This window comes from Corvus brachyrhynchos, unplaced genomic scaffold (assembly GCF_000691975.1).
Source record: "Corvus brachyrhynchos isolate BGI_N302 unplaced genomic scaffold, ASM69197v1 scaffold1651, whole genome shotgun sequence".
NCBI lineage: Eukaryota > Metazoa > Chordata > Aves > Passeriformes > Corvidae > Corvus > Corvus brachyrhynchos.
This window is the reverse complement of record NW_008236300.1, coordinates 1,986-10,127: the sequence shown is the minus strand read 5'-3', so window position 1 is coordinate 10,127 and position 8,142 is coordinate 1,986. Positions and strand designations below refer to the sequence as shown.

Below are 8,142 nucleotides of genomic sequence, written 5' to 3'. Positions count from 1 at the left end.
CCCTGCACAGCCCGGACCCAGGTTCCAGCCAGCACCGATGAGAAATCCCGGGGAGTCTCTCTCTGCCGTGTCCCAGACCCGGGCTGCTGCTGCTGCCCAACCCCTGCCGTGCCTCTGCCGTCTGCTCCGCGTTTGTGCTACACCGTAGCTGTTCACCCTCTGCCTGCCGGGAGGTCCTGCTGTTCCAGCGTGCTTCTCCTGAGGCTCGTGCTACAGCTCCTTTTGCTATCCAGAGGGGGCACAGGGATCGGCTTCCCCATGGGGTTCGTAAAGGAAGTTTCCCTCCTGCTCAATGTGGGAGGTCTGGAGATACTCAGTAAGGACTTGAGAGAGCCCTTGGACTGTTCCAGCTGTGCTACTTTGGGGGACATGCAGCCATGAGGTCAAACCAGGGCACCACTTTGGGGGAGGCTGGAGAGGGCTGCTGGACCCCTGTGACTGCTCGGGCCAGCACTGACCATCCTGCTCTGATCTCCCCCCCGACAGCAAAGCGTCCGCCACTGTTGTTGTCTGTCTTCATATATATATATATTAGTAAAGAACTGTTTTTCCTTTTCCCATATCTTTGCCTGAAAGCCCCTTAATTTTGAAGTTATAATAATTTGGAGGGAAGGGGGTCATATTCTCCACTCCAAGGGAGGCTCCTGCCTTCCTTAGCAGACACCTGTCTTTCAAACCAAGACATTCCTGATGTCCAAAATGCTGATGTTTGCTTTAACGGTTCTTCCCTTGAGGTGCCTGTTTACCTTGAGCACAGAACAGAGGTTGCTTTTTCTCTGCAGCACAAATGCAAGTGCCCTTCCCCATACCAGAAGCCAAACCCATTTTGGTCAAGCCCAACACATGCACAAGTGACAGTGCTGGTAATACAGGCACCCTGGAGCTGTCTCCTTAGAACATTATTTGGATATTTACTTTTTCCATAGCTCTGAACTGCACTTATGTCCCTGCTGCTCAATGTGGGAGATCTGGAGATACTCAGTAAGGACTTGAGAGAGCTCTTGGACTGTTCCAGCTGTGCCACTTTGGAGGACATGCAGCCATGAGGTCAAACCAGGGCACCACTTTAGGGGGAGGCTGGAGAGGGCTGCTGGACCCCTGTGGCTGCTCAGGCCAGCATTGACCATCCTGCTCTGATCTCCCCCCCTGACAGCAAAGTGTCCTTAGGGAGGAGGTTCTGGGGCTGTGCACATTCACCACAGCTGTATGGGCCTGTCTCACTGACAGGGCTGGGCTTTGCAGGGCTGGTGTTCTCCTCATGGGTGCAGTTCTACCAACTGTGAGAGCAGAGGAGGCTCTCTCAGGGCAGGGACTGACCATCAGGGCACTGCTAAAGGTCTGTGACCAGAGCCCAGGCCTTCATTTCTCTGTTCCAAGGGAAAAGCCATTCTGTGTGAACTGGGAAGGACCAGAGTCTTTCTTCCCTCCCAGTTCACAGCTGATATTGGGAACATCATGGGAGAGGAAACAACAACCAGAACAAATTAAATCTCAGTAAAGTGTGTTTTAACCTAGAAGTGCAGAAGTGAAGACATGTTAACCCCAGTCCTGTTGTTCTCATTTGTCCTGAGCTCATGGTAAGGACAGCGGGTGCTGGACTCAGCTGCTCCCACACAAACCTCTGGTGACAGCAGAGCTGCCCCGGGCTGTCCATCCATGGAGCCCCAGAAGGGCACAGCTCTGCTCCACAGGAGAGCTGCCTCACCCACGGGTTTGTGCTCAGGGCAGTTTGAGAGGTTTTTCACGTTGATGAGCCAGAATGTTTCTATTTTAAGGGGCTCCATTGCCCCGCAGGAATTTTGGAACAGAAACTTGAAGCCAGGGGAGTCACTCAGGACAGATTTAGAGAATCACATGAAAAGTTTGGAAACTTGCTTGTTGGAGTAGGCAGCTGCATTGGATGTACCTGATCCTGGGCAAGCACCTGCAATCAGCCCGACTGGAGCAGTGGGGTTGGAGCAGAGGAATTCCAGAGGTACCTGCAAGCTCAGCTAGGGTGTGAAACAGCCCCCAGGGCAGGAATTGCCTTGGGGGAGAGGAGCTGTGCAGGAGGAGCCCCTTGCAGAGGTTTCCTCTCTGCTTTGCTGTGTTTGTGCAGGCTGCGAGTGTGGGGAGGAAAACCACAGCAGCGGGGCTGTGCTGTGCCCAGCAGCTTGAGAGCAGAGCTTCCGGCCAGGGAACGAGCTGCCTTGGCTCTGGTGTTGCTGTGAGCAAAAAATACCTGAGTCACTGCGAAATTTTAAATGTTACCAAACGTTCAGTTACTACAATAAATTCCACCAATATTGACCTCTAACAATTGCTTTCTCTTTATTTTTCTGCATTGTTTTCCACGTTTTCAATTGTGTTTATTTCATTTACACCATTATTCCAAGTCTGTACAGTGAATGAAATCTAAAGAATTCAAAAAGATTTCTAAAGAATGATGAGATGAAAAGTATGAAGATTCAATTATAGAGAGAATAGAAAATTTTATTACAACAAAGAAGGATGATATAATGCAGGAGAAACTGCTGAGAGCTTCTCATCTCCACACCTTTTTCCAAAATCTTATGGCAGACAGAGACACAACAGCAGAAAGGCAGAACACTCTGTGTAGGTCTCCACACACCTGCACTCCCAAAGCTCTGCCATGGCCATGCCAAGCCCTGGCACCATTGCTTTGGGTGGGTCCTCCTTTGCCCACCCCCCTCACAGCTCCATCCTGCCCCAGTTATCAGCTCCTGTTCTGCCTTTCCCACCCCACAGAAATCTCCCTCTCCACTCGGGTGTGCCTGGAACTCCAGCTGCTCTCCCTGCTCAGTTCTCAGGTGGTGTCAGCATAGAAAGACAGGTGGGCTCAGGTCCCTGGGACAGGGGTCCCCAAGCCATGCAGCTCCACCAGGGATGAACCCAGCTCAGCGTAGCTCTCCTGCTCATCCTCATGCTGGCTTTGCTGGGAATCAGAGGAGAACAGCGGAAGGGGCTGCTGGGAGTTCCTGAAGCAGTGGGCAGGAGCCTGGGTTTCGCTGTTGTACTGGGGACAGCGAGAAAAACTACATAGACTTCAGTCCAGGAAAGGGATGGAATTATTTATTAATTTCCAAACTCGTTTATACAATCTGGTTAGCTTGAATGGCATAAGGTTATTGGTCCTTTGACCATCCACCTCTTAGAATGAGTGGTCAAACCCTACAACACCCATTTCAAAATATTTCTCCAGTCAGTAACATAAGAAGCTGCATAACAATCTTGCAGGTGCGAGATAAAAGATTTGTTTCCAAAACCTCTCACTGTTCCCAGCCAGCATGTATGTGAAAGTAAAACTTTCTGCTGGCAGAAAGCTGGAAAATTTCTCTGCATCCAGCTCTCAAGCATCCACACCTGGGAAAGGGAAATGCTCCAAGACATCAGCTTCCAGTGATCCCTTAAACTCTCTCTCTGGCCATCTCCTTTCTCCCAGCAGAACTTCCTGGCCCTGTTGAGCAACAAGGGCTGCTCTGTTCCTCTTCTCTGCCTCTGTCCCTTGCCCCAGCCCAGGATGTGCTCAGGCAAGAAAGCAGCAGATCTTACAGGTGCCCCATGTGCAACTCCTTTCCTAAAGCCTCACATCTCATAGCTGCCCTGATAAGACAGAGGAAGAGGGGCAGCTGCACCAGGGATTCCTTCCAGTTCCCAAAGACCAACTCCATTGCAATCCCAAGTGCTTTGCAGAGCAGAGATCCCCTGTTTGACTCAGTGGGCCCTCACTGCTGCCTGCAGTGGGCATCTGCTCTCTGTGCACTGCTGATACAAAGCTGAACAATTCTGTGCTGTTTGGCTTGGCCAAGATCTTTCATTCCCTCCTCCTTGTTTTAGAGCTTTTCCTGCTTCAAGCCTCATGTTCAGCTGCTGCAGAAAAGTTTGTGTCTCCTGTAAGCCTTGTGTCCTGCTGATCACACCTGGGCATGCGATCTCCTGGACACCCACACAACACCCAAGTGCCACCAGAAACCTCCATGCACAGCACTGGATCTTTCAGGGTAGGATTCCCACGGCTGCCTGTGCTGCAGCCAGGAATTTCACTGCCATTCAGCCAGAGACACAGGACATGACAAAGTTCCCTGCATGGGGCCAGAGCCCCTGAATCCAGAGCCCTGTGCAGCTCAGGCAGATACAATGCACACCCTGGCAGTGCCCTGGGCCTCTCCAGACTGGCATTTGGAGCCTGAGCAAGGTCTCACAGCAGGTGGGAAGGGGCAGAAGGTTTCTGCAGGGTCTTCACCCAGCCTGGCTGAAGGTCATGTCCCAGCACTTACTGCAGGTGTTGGAAAGAACAAAGCCCCAGCAAGGGCCCCTGACCAACAGCCACAGCTGCTTTCAGAGAAACCCCAGTGCCTTGCTGGGCTGCTGGTGGGGGAAACTGGTGTCTGAGTCTCTGTGTTCAAATGAGCAGAGCAGGGCAGATCTGAAGCCCTGGAGGCTCTGCTCTGGTCAAGGAGGTTACAAGGAATTGTGTTTAGGTGTTATCCAAAGGCTGTTTTGAACTATGTGGTGCTGAAGGGTGAGAACCAGGACCTGGCACTGGAATCTCCTGCTAGCTCAGTGCTCCTTGCCACTGCTCTTTCTGGGACAAGCAGGGACGCTGGGTGAGCTGCCTGTCCAAGGGACAGCCTGGAAAGTCACTTTATTTTCAGAAATGGTGCATCAGCCAAATTAGAGAAAGCCAAAATATCTCCACCCAAAATGGATCCAAGCAAGTGCCCTGTCCTGGAGCTGCCACCAGCTCTGGTGTCAATCTCAAAACCTGCCTATGCTCTTGGGATATTCTCTGAGTTCCCACTCCTCACCTCCAGCTCCTGCTGCCTTCTACGTGTTCCTATCCAAGACACAACAAGTTGCAGGAGGTCTTCAGCCCTGGTCAAACTGGCAACTGACATCACCAGGTGGACAAAGTGGAATGGGAGGGACCCCAGAGACAGTGAGATCTCATCTCAGACCACTCCAAGGAGAGCCCTTCAGGTGTCTTGGACCCCTGGGAGTGCTGCTGGGGATCCTCTGATCTGCTTTTCTCTCCAGGGCACTCTTGGTCCATGCCTGAGAGCTCAATCTTCACACCTTTTCTTTCCCTTGGGTTGGCTCCCAGTGTTCTCCTCACAGTTTGTTTGAGTTATTCCCCTCTCAGCCCTTTTCTGTCCCTCACAGTTTGTTTGAGTTATTCCCCTTTCAACCCTTTTCTGTCCCAGAACAGCTCTGATGTTTTGGGCATTATCTAAAAGGAGAAGAACAAAGGATCCCTGGTTTTCTGTGGGTTCAACCCTACAGCAACCATCGACCTTTGGGAAGCAGGGCTTGGTCTGGCAGTTGTGGCTTCAGCTTCCTCAGCAGCACAAAGTGCAAGAGCAGCAGGGACAGCCCCATCCCACCTTGTCCTCCCACAGCAGGTGTAGCTGAAGAGTGTAAAGCCCTGTCTGCTCTGCTTTGGTCTTTTTGGCAGATTTCTGTCCCAAGAAAGTCCTTCTTTAACTGGCATGTTCCAGAAAGCCAAACCACAGAAGTGGGGAAGGGCCCCAGCCAGAGATGTGCAAGCGTCAGCACTTCCCTCAAGGAAATATCCGTGTTTCCAGCTCCTGGCCTTTTGGTTTTAGGTCAAAAGCATGCCCTGATCTTTGATGTCTTATCAGTGCTCCTCGTTTTTGTGCCAGCTTCCAGATTTTGGTCACTCTGGTACATAAGATGAGAGCAGAAGGGATTAGTGAAATGTAGCTAAGGCACAAACTTGGGCTGTGCTGGCTCTCCAAAGTGTTTTCACTGGAAACTCTGTGGTCTCTGATCCTATAGGATTGAGGGCTGGTTAACAACCAAGAGTAGAGCAATATTCCTAGGTTGGGGCCTTCATCCACATAGCCTGAAAATCCATTTTAGCTTCAGGAGCTCCATTTAGATTCCAGAAGCTCCATTTAAGATCAAGCTTGGGCCTTGAGTCCCTGTCTGAGCGGTGCTAGAGGTGTTTTTGCCTCAAGCTCCATTGCAGCCATGGCCGTGCCTGGCCATGGATCCAGTGACCCCCACCCATGGACTGTCTCTGTGAAAAACACCTGGGGAAGCTCAAGGTCCCTCCTCTGTCCTGGAGGGCTTCATCCACATCAACACCTTTTGAAAGAACAGCAGCAGCCTCCACATTGCAGGCACACAATGAAGGGGCAGAGCTCTGCTGGGATGGAAAACCCACCCTGGGATTGAGTTTCCAGTTCTGAACCCAGAGGCCAGGAGTGCCTGCAGCTGGGAATGCTCATTCCCTGTGTCCCCTCTTTGGAGCTGTGGTCAGACTGGCTGTTTTCCTTCCTTCTGAACCTTCCAGACAGCGAATCCACCTGAGGAGAAATGGAACATCTGAATGTATCGCTCACCCTGCGAGGGTGATACAGACACGGACACCTGACTTGGGCTCACAAAGTTTTATTGCCATGAGGCCCTTGTTGAGTCCTTGCCCATGGGAACAGGGAAAACCAGCACAATGTTCAGCAAGGACCAGCTCACATTTCTGCTGCCATTTAAGCCTGATTATTGTTCCTCCTTCTTTACTTCTTTCTTTCCTGTTTTTCACAAAGGAAACATCTGAATACTCGAGATTTTTCTATATACCAGAACAACAATTTCTGGATATAGCTATAGCAAAATTGGGCCTGAAAATTAGCCACTGGGGTGAAGAAAGAGAGGGAAAAGAGCAATAAAATGAGGGATGATAAAGTGACAGGTACTGTCTGATGTTACCTGTTCCCTTGTCGGCTGGGGCTGAAGCAGGAGGATTGTTGAAGATTAGGGTTTTTCTTCTTTTTTCTGTCTCTCAGGGAATTTTTCTCCCATTGGTTGCCTCAGAGATGATGAACAGACACAAGAGACAAAAAATGCCCTGGCTGTGGCTGGGCTTCTTCAAATTCCACTGAAATGGTTCTTGAGGGGAGGGGGGAAGCGGTGCAGTGGCAGCAGTCTCTTAGCTATGGAGGAGGAGTCTTGTCCAGCTCAGAGGGCTGGAGTTGTGGTTTTGGTGTGGGACTGCTGCTGCAGAGAGGATTCCCTGCTACTGCGGAGTTTTTTCTTCACTGCTTCTCCATACTGTGGGTGAGCCTGTGCTGGTGGCTGTTCCACTGGGACCTTTCAACACCCAACCTCACTGGTGTGGGGGAGGGACCCTCACCATCTGCTTGGGTGCCTCAGGGGAAACCCGGGGCCCCGACCTCCTCCTTGTTATAAGTGTTTTGGTCTTTAATAACAGTTAAACAACTTAGTAAGTAATGTAATAAAGTTAAGAAATTAGAGTGTTAAGCTGGTTTGTCAGGTCAAGTTAAGAAGGGTTCTGTGGCCTAGTGATTGGTGTTGGGAGAGGGTGTTTTAGGTTTTTCTTTTGCACGTGGAGTTTGTTTAAGGAGCTGGGAGCTCCCAAAGGTACGATGACACTGCTTCCTCAAATGCATGACATCATCCTACACATCATCAAGAAAGGTGTGGATTGGACAAAAAGAACAACCAATGGAATCATCCCCTGGACAAATGATTGGTCATTTAACCACGGAACGAGCCAATCATATTGAACATGCAAATGAAGGATTGAAAGTGAACTGACCAGTGGTGAACCGAAACAAAGACTGTATAAACTGTTCTGGTGCCCAGCACCCGGTTCTCCTGAGGTGACCCATTTACCGAAGGAGCACCCAGCCTTGTGCCTGCACTGTTTTCTTTCTCTGCCTGGCCATTTATGGCATTTGGGCTGCTTCCTATACGCATCCCCAGTTACTGTTGGATAAATAATTAGTAATAATTTAATTGGCAATGTAGAGAGAGTGTTTTTGACACTCCCTCTTTCCAGAGGAAGCACCTCCTGGCTGCTTGTGGGAGCCTGGCTGCTGCTGCCTTCACCAGGACATCCCACGGGACACCTGAGAGCTAGGGGAAAACCCAAAATAACCCACCCTCCACCTTCTCTTTCCTCCCGGTGCTGCCCAGCCCTCGCTGGTTTCTGCCCTTGCTTCTGGGGTTTTTGCTACACTTTAACCTAACACCCTGTGTCTGCCCGGACTCCCTGGTGCTCCTGCCACCACTTCAGGGTTTTTCCTACACTTTGTTTGCCACCCTGGGTGTGCTCACCTCTGCTGTTCTAGCCTGCCACTCCGAGGTTCCTGCTAA

At 50.8% G+C, this 8,142-nt stretch overlaps 2 long non-coding RNA genes across 2 annotated transcripts; one reads left to right on the top strand and one right to left on the bottom strand.

Moving 5' to 3' along the window:
- Positions 1-2,814: 2,814 nt before the first annotated feature.
- On the bottom strand, positions 2,815-3,842 carry LOC108449822. The gene is made up of 2 exons (XR_001866118.1): positions 3,364-3,842; positions 2,815-2,998 (listed from the first exon to the last, which is right to left on the bottom strand). It is a non-coding gene; the product is annotated as an uncharacterized LOC108449822 (long non-coding RNA).
- On the top strand, positions 3,005-4,901 carry LOC108449823. Its single transcript, XR_001866119.1, has 2 exons — positions 3,005-3,299; positions 3,838-4,901. It is a non-coding gene; the product is annotated as an uncharacterized LOC108449823 (long non-coding RNA).
- Positions 4,902-8,142: the final 3,241 nt, after the last annotated feature.